Source organism: Camelus dromedarius, chromosome 18, assembly GCF_036321535.1.
Source record: "Camelus dromedarius isolate mCamDro1 chromosome 18, mCamDro1.pat, whole genome shotgun sequence".
NCBI lineage: Eukaryota > Metazoa > Chordata > Mammalia > Artiodactyla > Camelidae > Camelus > Camelus dromedarius.
Window position 1 is genome coordinate 44,699,106 of NC_087453.1, and position 13,265 is coordinate 44,712,370.

General features: G+C 52.0%; 1 protein-coding gene across 3 annotated transcripts in view; it reads left to right on the forward strand.

Moving 5' to 3' along the window:
* Positions 1-1,304: 1,304 nt before the first annotated feature.
* RIN2 (Ras and Rab interactor 2) overlaps positions 1,305-13,265 on the forward strand; it is a 196,999-nt gene continuing 185,038 nt past the window's right edge. The window contains exon 1 of one of the 3 annotated variants that reach the window (XM_031434317.2): positions 1,305-1,390. The gene's annotated coding sequence lies outside the window, so the exon portion shown is untranslated. Of the gene's footprint in view, positions 1,391-1,652; positions 1,755-4,973; positions 5,384-13,265 lie in introns of those variants that run through there. The other 2 variants (XM_031434316.2, XM_064475918.1) reach the window with 2 other exon arrangements.

The window sequence follows — 13,265 nt, forward strand, 5'->3', positions numbered from 1 at the left end:
GGCGGGCTTCCACCCTTGCCCCTTGCAGTCGGCTCTCCTACAAAGCATCAGACCCATCTTTCAGCAGGAAGGCCAGGTCCTGTCGCCCTCCACTCAGACCCTCAGGATTTCCACCTAGAGCCTTTGTCCCTAATGCTCTCCCAGGCATGCCCTTCCTCCCCCACTCAAATCCCCCCTTCCCACCCGGGCCCACTCTGACCGCGCCCCCTGCGTGACCCCACACCCTGCACCAGACTCAGCACTCCCCAGCTCCCTTGCTCCACTTTTTCTTGGCTTCCCTATCCCTGCCCACTTCTAACACCCCAGATAGTTAACTTCCTGACTTCCTGGTTCACCCTCGCCGGCCCCTGCCCCTCAGAAAGTCGGCTCCATCAAGGCAGGAAGATCTTTGTTTTGAATCAGTAACAAAGATCTTTTGATCTTTTGTTCCCCCAGCTTATCCCAAACATGAGAGCAGTGCCTGGCACAGAGCAGGTGCTCCGTATTTATGGAATGGGCGACTTGGAACAGAAGATACTTGCAGTGGGTTGTTTTCTCGGGAGCTGAACTGATTATAAGTGATAAATAAATCGTGAGGTTTTAGAAGGCAAGATTCAGAAGAATCAACACCAGTGAAACGCTGGGCTCCTCTTCAGCTACTGGTCTGAAACGCACCAGGAACAAAAGTGGGTCTCTGTCCGTTTCCTTTCGCCGCTTCTGTCCAAAACAGGTGTCTCTGAGGTTCTTTCTGCGACACCAGCTGCTTGGGTAACTCTTAACACTGTTAGGTATTTCTCTCCAAAGGTGCTCTCCCCAGCGCGGAAGTGGGAAAACTCAGCGTTTCACCAAACGCCCGCCTGGCGACTGCTGGTTCCTGGCCGGGAACCAGCCCGCAGCTCCCAGCCTCCCCGCCTGTCCGCCTGGCCGACCCCGGGGGTGATAAAGGTCTCCCAGCGCGGGGCCAAACCGCACCCGCCTCCCCGAGCTCTCGCTCCCCGGGGCCGGCGGGGCTGGGCGGCCCTGCACGTGCAGAAGCCAAGCCAGGAGGCCCCCTCCCCAGCGAGGGCGAGCAAAACACCCAACGGCGGGGCGGCGGGGCCGCCCAGGCTTCCAGAACGCGTCCAAACCCGGGACAAAGGGCGGGCCCGCGCGGGCCTCCCCGACCGCGGCTCCCAGCGGCGCGGGGAATGCCGGTGGGGGGTGCGCGCGTTTGCGCTGCTCTGTGATGAGCGGATGGAGAGGAGACTGGGCAGAACCTCCGAGAACAAAACTCCAGTCCTCCCCGGGGAGCGAGAAGAGCGGGGCGGCGGCACCGGGGCGGACCGGGAGCCGGGCCAGCCAAGTTCGCTCCGGGTTAGATAAACTTTCTGGGCCAGCTTTCCTCCCGGCCGCCTGGGTCCCTGGTCCCCCGGTAAGCGCAGAGGCTGCGCCGGTCCCGGAGGAGGAGGGTGGGCGGAACCGCGGTGGGGGCGGGGGTGCCGGACCCGGGCCGCGCAGGCGCCTTCCTCGCCCCCTCAGATCCCCCGCCCCACCCCTCCCGAGTTCCCGAGGGCGGTTGGGGGAGGGGGATGGCTAGCGTTGGAGCGGAGGGAGGGCGGGAGGCAGACACAAAGCCCTTCCCTCGCTCCCCCCACCTCCGCCCCTCCCCTCCGTCTCGTCCTCCTCCTCCTCCTCCTCCTCCTGCTCCTCCCGGGCGGGGAAAGTCAGCCCCGCGCTAGTCCGCGGGGCCACCGGTCGCCCCCGCCTGCGAGACCTGCGGGGAGGGCCAGCGAGAGGTAAGGGGCGGTGGCAGCGGAGACCCCACCCCCTGTGCCCGCACCTCGCGCGCAGTTGGGGGGGGTCTCTGGGGGCGCCGGCGGGGTTTCTGCGGGGTTCGAGGCGCGGGGTGCTGCTCCCTGCACTCCTCCCCCATAGAAGAGACCTGGAGGCAGAGCGGGCGGCCTCGGGGGTCGTGGGGACGGACAGGCGAGGGGGCGCGGCGTCAGGGAGTGGGGGCGCCAGGAACCGGGCAGGGTTAGGTCCTGGGGGATCCTCAGCCGACCTTTGCAGGGTTGAGTGAGGAGCAGCCAAGGCTGCGGGCGCGGGTGTGGAGGAGGTGGGGACCTTGATCGAGCTCTACCTGCTGGGACGCCTACGGGCTGTCAAGTGCGCCCCGCCGAAGCGGGGGTCGCACGCCCCGGGGCGCGGCGCAGACCTGGTCCGTGCGCTCAGCCCGTGCGCGGGGCAGACGCTGGAGATTTCCTCCCCCCCGGGGGTGCAGTAAGCCCCTGGGGGAGGATCAGTGAGTCCGGGCAGGGGGCGATTGGGCGGTCGCGGTGAGGGATGGCGGTGCGGCAGGCGGAGGAGGAGCCGGGGTTCCTGCTGGGAAGGGACAGGGCCACTTTGAGGCCTCCCCGCCCCCTTCTGGGCTCGGCCTCCACCCTTGGCCTCCGCTCCCACTGGCGCAGTGTCCACCCACCCGCGCCCCTTGACGGCCGCGGGACAGCAGGGAGTTTGCAGAATTCAGCTTTAAAGCCTGTGATGTGTTGCCAAGAAATACAGGGCAAGACCCGGCCCTGACCGGCGCCTCTTCTCTGAGCTATCAAATCCTTGGGGGGGGGGCTTTCGTAATGCCGCAGAGGAGGCTGCGCACAAACCCGCACGCTGTGGAGCTGCATTCTTGCAGGCCTGAGGCTTTCAGGCACACTGGGGTTTCTTAGGAATATGCTGTCATCAGTAAGGAAACCTCAGAGCACTCTTCCGACCAACAGGACTTTGTAAATATTGCAGCAAAAATAAACATTTGGCGGAAGTCAGTATTTAGGAGAAACAGTATTTTAACACAGTGTTTTTAAAAAATCAAATTTCATGTGAAAAATCCACGATGAACAAAATATCAGCGTTTTACATGAAGACGGGTTGTTGTTTTGACCTCGCATCCTTGTGCAGTGGGAACAGTAGCTTCCAGTCGCCCCCAGTTTGGACCCCACCTGGGATTTCTGAGGATTGACAGCATCCTGTAGCAGATTACGCAGTGCCGGCCTGGTATATAGTTGTGTTTTTTGACTGTGGAACTCTCAGTAACTTTCTCAAGAAAGTTCAAATATGCGAGAGTATTTTGATGAATGTACATAGAGATGGGCATTTTCTTTTTGGCTTCAGGTTCCAGTGTGTTTCTAGACCGGTCATGCTTTGTCCCTGCTCTGGCACCTCCACAGAGGGCATCAGGGGCCACGGATTGGGAGGGGCCTGGGGGGAGACTGGCGTCTGGGACTCTTGCAGAAGGCTGGCGCTGGACAGGAGCTTTGGGGTTTGGGGACTCTGCTCTCAGCGTTTGGAGGCTGGGGACACCAGAAGACCCATTTACTGCCAGGACCTCCTTTGCCTGGAGGCTTTCTCCTGCAGACAGGTTATCTAAGTAGAGAAGGAGACCTAAAATGGCCCACCGTTGACCCGTGCAGGAGCAGATGGGAGCAGCTGGACTCCCTCCAGGGCTGTTGTATGTACTTGTTTATAGATAACTTCCTGGTAACCCTCTCCCTCCTTCTCCAAATTCAAGAGCCACTGCCTACTACAAGGAGGAGTTCCTTCTCCAGAAATACCTCCCTCCAGAACCAAGTCCTCTCCGTCTGCTTGGAGGAGACAGACAACTCCTCCTCCTCTGTTCAAGGACATGCAGCACTGGGAGGTCCACCTCACTGGGGCCCATTCTTCACATATGCCCACGTCCCGTCATTTTGGCCTGGTACCCCACTCCCCTTGTGTATCTCAGCCTCCTGGTGATGCTTCAGGATTCCTAGTGATTTCGACTGGGAAGGTTTCCCCGCACTCCCGCCTCCTTTCCCGGGTAAGGCACCAGCATTCCTTGCGTGTGTGTTAACTATGAGATACATGCAGTGGCCCCTACTCAGAAGCCCACTCTCTGAGAACTTCCTAGGGGTGGAAGCCAGCTCATAGCTCTCACTGCCTAACACTTAAGGAATGGGTGTTGAAAGAACAAGCAAAAGGATCCCTTTGTGAAAGCACTTTGAGGAGCTGCACTGCTGTTAAGTATGTCCTTGGCAGATAATCATATTTTTATAGTGCTTTGTAAGATGCTTTTACAGATAATATTTCAGTTGTTTCTTACAATGATACTAATAATTTCATTTGGTAGGTGAGAAAGCAGAGGCCTGGAGAGGTCAAAGCACCCGAGTTGGAACCACAGGGCTCCAGGCCCAGTCATCATTTCGCTCTATCACCGCTCACCTGCTAGAGGCGGTCGTGCTCAGAGGCACCCCTTGCAGAGTATGACCAGAGCAGAGTTTACACAGTGGTGTGCTTGGAGGCAGTTTTACTGAGAAATTACCGAAGAGTTACAGGGGTAAAATGTATTCAAGAAATGCTAATGTTAAACAGGTTTTCCACTGCAGGACTTTTCAGTGCCTTTATTATTATTATGTGCATTGGGACTCTGTAGGATGACTCCATAATGTGGGACACTTGCCAACTTCCATTTGTTCACAGAACCAGGAAGCATCTTCTGGATCTGGTGTTCTGAGGGAAATGGGAAATGTTGCTTAGTTCACTCACAACCTGACATCTAAGCAGAGTTCAAGGGACACTAGTGTGCAGAATACTCCAAATGTATGCCCTGAACATTTAAAAGGCACAGTAATCCTCCCTTGTAAATTTAGGGTAAATTATTGGTTTGCCAGCTTCAGTGCCTCTGAATAACATGTCATTTCTCCTGGTTTTGATGAGATCTGAGAAAACCAGAGTTGGGGAGACAATGCAAACATTCCCTGGAGAGTGGGGTCTCCACACTGTGGGAAGCAGGCAGAGCTCCCCAGCCTCCCCCGGAGCATGCCTCAAATGAGACTGTTTCTTTGGAGTGGCAACTTAAGGGCACATTTTGGTTGACCACACCCACTGAGTGGGAAAATGCAGTCGTCTGCCTTCCTTTCTCCCTGGGAGCTGGCAGTGTGGATTCTAGAGGTAGACACTGGTGCCACCCGCCCCCCCCCCCCCGCCCCGAGTGCCTGGTACCAGAAACAAACAGCTGCTGATGGCCACCCCTCATCCAGACCCCTCACTGCAGGAAAGGCAGCCCCCTACCCCATTCAGATGCACCCATTATTTGAAATTGTTTGAAGTCGTTTTGAAATGAGAACTTGCCTGCAACCTACTGTTAGGTACTTTTCACAGATCAGCACCCCTGTCTATTCACGCTTCATTGCATTTAAGAGAGGAAGTGAGCAGCAGAAGGCAGCGATGGTATTTCAGGGACCCAGAGGAGTGGAGGACTAGGAGGAGCCTTGGGAGGGGTGATGCCCTGATCAGAGAGGCTGGGTGAATTGCACCTCCATCTGAACACATTCCTGCCTCCAGTGCTGAGCAGATGTGTCTCCAGATTTGTTTCATCGATTTTTCCAAAGCGTGGAAAGTAAGTGGGCTCATGTAGAGACCCGTATTGAACAGGGTGGTATCACAGAGGTCAAGGAAAGGGGTGTTTTGAGAAGAAGGGACCTATCAGATTGGGTGGGGTGGGTGCTCACGAGTGTGTGTCCGTGTCCGTGTCTGTGTGTCCTGCATGTGTGGCCAAGGAAGAGAGTGGGGAGGAAACACTGAGTTTGGTTTCCAACCTGTTAAGTTGAAAAGCCCTATATGTGACCTAGATAGAAATTGTCAATAAACAGCCGGAGTCAGGGAGTCCCTGGGGCGCTGTGGGGACTGGAGTAGGGGCACTGGTGAACTCACCCGGGAGAGGCCACCGACCAAGCAGGCTGGGGTCGAAGAAGAAACTGGAAGCCTACGTCTGGGGACGGGGATGGGGACTGTGAAGCCAGAGAGGGGAAAAGGAAGAGCCAGCACTGATGATGGGGCAGACAGTCCGGAACTCTCAACCCGTGAGGTCATTGTCAGGGTCCTTTGTGACTGACAGGTCAGGGCCAGGCTACTCCAGCTTGTGGATTTTTTTTTAAAAAACATGCAACTTTATATTAGTTTCATGTGTACGACTTAGCAATTGGATGTTTCTATATATTGTGAAGTGATCGCCATAATAAGTCTAGTTAACATCTGTCACTACTGTTACAGAATTCTTTTTCTTGTGATGAGAACTTTTAATATCTACTCTCACTTAGCAACGTTCAAGTATGCACTGCAGGACCACTAGGTATAGTCACAGTGCCGCACATCACGTCCTGTGACTTACCTGTTTTACACCTGGAAGTTTGTACCCTTGTCCCTCCCACCTCCCTGCACCTGCAACTCAGGCAACCAGTAGTCTGTTCTCTGTGCCTATGATCTTGGTTGTGTGTGTGTGTGTGTGTGTGTGTGTGTGTGTGTGTGTTAGGATTCCACATGTAAGTGAGATCATAGGTGTTTTTCTCTGTCTGACTTATTTCACTTAGCATAATGCCCTCAAGGTCCATCTGTGTTGTTGCGAATGGCAAAATTTCATTTTTATGGCTGAATAATAATGTTCCATTGGTTACATATACCACATCTTGACCCGTCCCTCCATCAGTGGACACTTAGGTGGCTTCCATGTCTCGGCTGTTGTAAACAGTGCTGCTGTGAACATGGGGTGCATGTGTCTTCTCAAGGTAGCATGTTCATTTTCTTCAGATAAATACCCAGAAGTGGAGTTGCTGGGTCATATTGCTGTTCTGTTTTAAATTGTTTGAGGAACCTCTGTACTGTTTTCTGTAGTGGTTGCAGCAATTTACAGTCCACCAACAGTGCACGAGGGCTCCCATTTCTCCACATCCTCGCCAGCATTTGTTCTCTTGTATTTTTGATGACGGCCATTCTGGCAGGTGCGAGGTGGTAGTTCATTGTGGTTTCGACTTGCATTTCCCCAATAATTCATAATGCTGAGCATTTTTTCATGTGCCTGTTGGCCATTTGTACATCTTCTTTGGGAAAATGTCTATTCTGCCCATTTTAAATCAGATTTTTTATTATTAATTTTTTTACTATTGAGTTGTATGAATTCTTTATGTATTTTGCATATTAACCCATTACCAGAGATATGATTTGCAAACATCTCCTCCCCCTCAGCAGGTTGCCTTTTCATCCGGTTGATTTCCTTTGCTGTGCAGGTTTTTAGTTTGATGTCGACCCACTTATTTATCTCTTGCTTTTGTGGCCCTTGCTTTTGGTGTCAGAGCCAAAAAAATCATCACCAAGACTGACGTCAGGGAGCTTGCCAACCTATGTGTTCTTCAGGAGTTTTATGGTTTCAGGTCTTCTGTTCAAGGCTTTAATCCATTCTGAGTTAATTTTGGTGTATGGTGTGAGAGAGTAATCTAGTGTCATTGTTTTGCATGTGGCGTCCAGTTTTCCCAACATCACTTCTTGAAGAGATTGTCCTTTCCCCATTTTTTTTTTTATTCTTGGCTCCTCTGTTGTAAATTAATTGACTATATATGCGTGGTTTTATTTCTGGGCTCTCTATTCTGTTCCAGTGATCTAATGTGTCTGTTTTCATGGCAATTTCATCTTGATTTGATTATGATAAGCTTTGTAATGTAGTTTGAAATCAGGGAACTTGATGCCTCCAGCTTTGTTCTTCTTTCTCAAAATTTCTTTGGCTATTTGGAATCTTTTGTGGTTCCATACAAATTTTAGGAGTGTTCTATTTCTGTGAAGAATGCCATTGGAGTTTTGATAGGGATTGCATTGAATCTGTAGGTGGCTTTGTGTAGTATTGGCATTTAAACAAGATTAGTTCTTCCAATCCATGAGCACAGAGCATCTTTCCATTTAACCCTGAGAAATGTGGAGTGTCAGCTGAGGGTGGGAACAGAACCACACCAGTTAATACCAGCAAACCGACTCCACAGAATGATCACATATTGAATGAATGAGTGATTAAATGACACCGTTTTTGGTGGTAGAAACTTTTTACACTTTTAAAATCTAAACAGAGCCATTTCGTAGAAGATTCTTAGAAGATAAAGTTGAATTTTGCAGGGGCAGGATGAGCTACGTGCACTGCAACCTACGTGAGATGTCTTATTCTGGTCAAGAATCTTTGGTGGCAGGGAGCCTCGTTAGTGGTTTAAATAAGCCCAGAAGTTGTAGGAAAGGTTATGAAGGTATGCTGATTGGTTTTTTTAAACCATCACTTTTTTTCCTTTGCAAAAATCTTTATTTTATCCTTTAAAAGACTCACCTGTGCATTTCAACAGCTTTACCAGCTTTTAGCAGTGATTTAAATGATATTGCTGAGTTTCATAGTGTCCCAATGAGAAGCTAATTTGTGAGCTCTGTTACTAAATGCGGCTCCATTCGCCTGCCACACAGCAAAGCCAGTCTGCTGACGCTGGGGTGTGGTGAAGGGAAGTACGGCGTTTATTTGCAGGATGCCAAGCAAGGAGAACGGGCAGCTAATGCTCAAAAGACCCCAGCTCCCTGATGGCCTTCGGGCAAGGGTTCCTCAAGGCAGCATTAGGGGTGAGGGTCACAGGCTATGTCATCCCCTCATGGGCCCTCTTCGGATTGCTTGGTGGTGAGGTGACAAGGTGACATTTCTGGAATCTCGATCATCAACCTTCTGGTTCCAACCAGTCTGAGGTCTACGTGCTTGTGGTCAGCACGTAGTTAACATCCTCCACCTGGGTGGAGGTCTTAGTTTCTGCAAAACAACTCAAAAATATGCATCAGATTGTTGTCTGAATCCCTTGATGAGGAGCTAGGAGTCCTGTGACTGGTTTCTGGCTGAACTGTCGTTTAAGCTGTTACTACTTTTCTTGCTTGACTGCTTTCCCTTTGTTTCTGCATTTTCTCACGTCTCTGATCGCCCACCGCATGGGTCTGCTCTTTGGAACTGGAAGGCCTGGGCGTCCAGAACTTTTTACAAACAAGAAGTGGGGGACTCTGAGGGGCTCATATCTGTGATGGTCCCGGGGGGCCCTGCTTGGTTTGGGGGGTTCTAATTACTGTGAGCTTATATTCATTTGAATTTGATCGTGACTTGTGGTCGAGTGACGGTCATCGGCGGTGTTACGTAATTCCCCCACTTGCCTGAAATTCTCAAAAGCTGAGCATTTTAAAGATCAGGCTTGGTGGAAACATTTGCGTTTTAGCATTTTTAATCAGTTAAGCCTATTTTAATTGAGTAGGGGAACCTAGTAAATTAGATAAAGAACAGATATTTTAGCTTTCAAGTGTATGATTTCATGTGTTAGAAATGCAAAATACAGAAATCCAGGCATTCAGCCAGGTTAAACGTGAGCTTAAAAAGCTTATTTTTTCCTTTACTGAAGAAATCACCACTGGTGTTATTTCCAAATAAGAATCTCCCCATTGCATTTAAGTCCCCAGAAACCAGCCAAGACCCCACACCTCTCAGCAGGGCTGAAACCAGAGGCCATGTCTGGGTAACCAGCCTTTAACACGTGGTGGCAGGAAGAGTGAGATGTCATCGCAACAGCCTGCCTCATCTCACGATCTAGACTTAACTGAGTGCTGTGCGGCCGTCACTTTTTATCACAGACGCTGTCACTTTCTGTGTCCTCATGAGCCTGTGCTTTTCCTTTGGATTTCTTTCATTGGTGTGGAGAAATCCTTTCTGCAGCCTCGCACAGCTCGCCCTTTACCGCTTCTTCTAATTTTTCTACTTTCACTTTTACAGATGACTGTTAAAAGTTCATTTGGAATCACTTGGCAGGTGGTTTGTGAAGTCAGAATGCAATTTAATGCTTCTTGTTCCCACTAGTTTGCCTGCAGACCCAGCATAATTTGGTGAATAAACCCACCTCTCCCAGCTCTATGAAACTTGCCGTATTTGGCTGGGCAAGTCTCATTCCACTTTTTCTTTCCCTTTTCTTTTCTTTTGCTTTCCCCCAGATTTTCTTTTCAGTGTTCACTTTAATTCTTCCAATTAATTTTATTCCAGGGGATTTGTTTGGAATTGTATTAAGCCTAGCCACTGATTTGGAAAGACTTGATACATAGTTTTTGGTCCTCTGATTCCAGTAGTTCAGTGGAAGCCTGAGGCTTTCACTTGTGCAGACTCACATGGCGCTGATGTACCAGTCAGCGAGAGCAGCACTCAAGAGAGTTGGAAAACTCATGTTTATTGCACCAACAGGCCCAGAGGAGTTAACACTTCAAGCTCAGGACCCCTTCTGTACATTTACACAGGTCTTTTATAGGCTGCCAGTTTTACACTTTGCAACATCATATGCAAATAAAGTACAACAGAAGTTGACCAACCAGGAACAAGCTTTGTAGAAATAGGCCAATCAGGAGTGAGCTCCATGCAAATGAGGTACTACAAGTGGACCAATCAGAAGTTAGGGGAGTGGACCAATCAGGAGTAAGAATAATAACCAATCAGGAGTGAGAGTAATAGCCAACCAGGAGTGAAGGAGATAACCAATCAGAAGTGAGCTCAGGAAACCAATAGAATTCTAGGTGTAGGTTAGCCGCTTTAGAGGCAAAAAGTGAGATAGAGCCTCTGAGCCAGGGAATCGGACGGTGCTAAGAGGAGAGCAATGGCCCTGCCTAGGGGTCCTGCTGGTCTTTTTATGGGGCTTCACGTCTCACTGGGACAAGAAGGCACGAAGCTGGGCTGGCCCCGCGGAGACGGGGCTGCTTCTAGTTTCAGTGATGCTGGGGGTCCTGGCTGACTTCCGGGAGGCGGGGCAACATTCTTCTGGGATCTGACGCCTGCAGGTGTCCCTCTGAAATTCCCAGTGGTTGGAAGGAGATGCTTCCAAACCTGGCGAGGGCAGGACAGGTGGTTGGTGCTCCGCTCGGTAGCACACTTGTGCCCAGTTTGGACTTGAAAGCCCTCCTTAAAGTTTATTATTTTCCTGTGCGATTGTTTCCCTGGGCAGATTAGGGTGTGAACAGAGAGGGAGTATTCGGTCTTTTCTAAGAAGGTGTCTGCCCCTCATCTCTTTATTAACAACACGGTGAGGGGGGTTTCAGAGGCGCCCCTGGCTCTGGGCTACCCCACCTCCCTTCCACCCCCAGCCGCTTTCCCTGCGCCTGAGCAGAGGCGTGGAGGGAGGGTGGGAGTGGGGCCAGTGAGATAGGCAGGCTGATGCCGGTCTCTATTTAGGGTTCCTTCCTCAACACTTCTTATCCCCTTGGAGGGTGAGGGCTGACGGGTGACGCGCTCCTGTCCCTCCCCCGGGTGGGAGCCCTCTCCTGGCTGTGGGAAGCCCCCCCTCCCACTTCTCTCTGGAGTCTAGGATTCCTGCCTTAACACATGCTTAACATGTACTCTGTGTTACAGACAGCTGTCCCCTGGGCACATCTTGTCCCCCCAGTTAGGCTGGATGTCTTTGGCTAATGTCTTTCTGTAAACGGAGTGCAGGGATACCTCAGGGCTTCAGGTCGTACGTCTGTGATCGAAACAATACAAGTATCCTCCTATGTTGAAATATTGGCTCGGGGCCACCCCCTTCTCTTAAACCCTGTTTCCGTGGGACTCTGGTACCTCCTGGAGGTGGAGTTGTATCGAAGAGCAGGGCTGTAGGAGAGCAGTGACCTCTTTCTATTTAGGGGTGCTGTGGGTGCACCCAGGAGGGGCCCTTCATCCTGTCCTGGGCGTCACCGAGAGTCGCGGTGGGTGGGATGAGCTGTGACAGACGGGTCGGTTGGTGTGGGCTCAGGTCGAGTGGGGTTGGGTAGGAGGAGCGTCCTGTGCAAAGGAGGAGAATCAGGAGGGGAGTGGGGTGCGTGTGGGAAGACACGGTTCACTCTTGCTCTACTGAGAGTGCGGGGTTCCCTGCGAGGGCCTGTGAAGTGTGCAGAGAGGGCGGCTGTGGTCCAGAGGCTCTAAGGGCTTCGGGCCCTGCCAGGAGGGAGGCAGGGGCTGCACCTGCGGGACCGCGGAGGCCGGTTCAGGACAGCGTCACGCCCTGAAGGACCAGGCTGCGTGGAGAGATGGGGAGGGCCTGGGAGGGAACCCATCCTCTGGGGCCGCACAGCCTGTTGGAAGGAACGCTCAGGCCCTGCCGGGAGCTGCGCCTCATTTTTGATTGCAAGTGGAACCTCAGCCTCCTTTGTCTGCAAAAGGAGATAAGGGGAGGTCTTCGCAGGGAAGTTCTGGACACACTGTGGGCCCCACCAGAGTGGCCGGATCCCGGGCCGGTGACCTTGCTCAGGAGTGGTTGTACCCCTGCATCTTGGGCTAAGCGCTGCCCCAGCCACGCCCGCCGGACCTGGGTGCAGACACCACGGTCCCATCAGCCTGGAGGCCGTCCTCCGCAGGGACGCGGGGGCCCACTATGGGAGTGAAGGTGTGCCTGAAGGCGGTACCGGGTTCTGCGCAGACCGCGGCCACGGCTGGGTCGCTTGTCCTCAACCTCGCAGGAGCCAGCAGGGCAGACGCTTAGAAAGAAGCGCCCTCTCCACGTCCTGTGACGGTGTGGGGGCCGGAGTTTCTCACGAGCCCTCTGCCATGAAGGCTGACGTGTACGGCTTCCTGTTGGTGGTCACCCTGGCCCACCAGAAGCCATCTTTGCTGCTTCTCCACCATGTCTGTTTCCCACAATTCTGCTGCAGATTTTTAGGCCGTCAAGTATTATTGGACATACTCTGCAATCACAGGATGCCTGTAAGTATGGAAATTCCCTCCTTGGATGTAGTCAGCTCTTGGTTTCTACTCTTGTTGGCTCCTGGTTCCTTGAAGACTGATGTGGTGTGGGACTGGGGACACTGAGAACCGTGGGTCTAGGAAACTGGAGAACATTAAGATCAGAAGAACTCCTTAATCATGTCAGGAAATGAGAACATAAACCCTCCCTGTCCAGCCCGGCCGTTAAATACACAGGAGCATCTGAGCGTGTGCGCACCGCACCCCGACCCTTTCTGGGCCGTGGTCGTCATCATCCTTTCCCCCCAATTCGGTGGTCTGCACCAGCCCTGCCGGAGGAAGTGCAGGGCCCTGGGATGTGGGAGTTGTTTCCAGCTAGCCGCCACAGGAGGCTCCAGAGATGGATGAAATCCACTGTTACCAGGGCTGCAGCTCACCAGTGAGAATTCCACACATCTGCTCCTCTGAGCACCAGCAGCTGGAGTCAGAGACCCAGAAGCCAGACCAGATGGGCTGAGATGAGATCTTACACGTTAGGGTTCAGGATCTCAAGAGCTACGTCATAAGATCTAATTTTAACTATCGATGCAAGGTGGAAGTCAATCTCATAGTTTTTCCCTAAGGTACTTTTCATTCAGTGTAAGTATCAGGAAACATTAAAGTAATAATTGCAAGACGAAAAAAAGTGACCACCTGTAAGGATAAAAGGGAAAGAATGGCACAAAAATGTAGCATTTTAACTACTGTTTTCCCACAAGTCCAT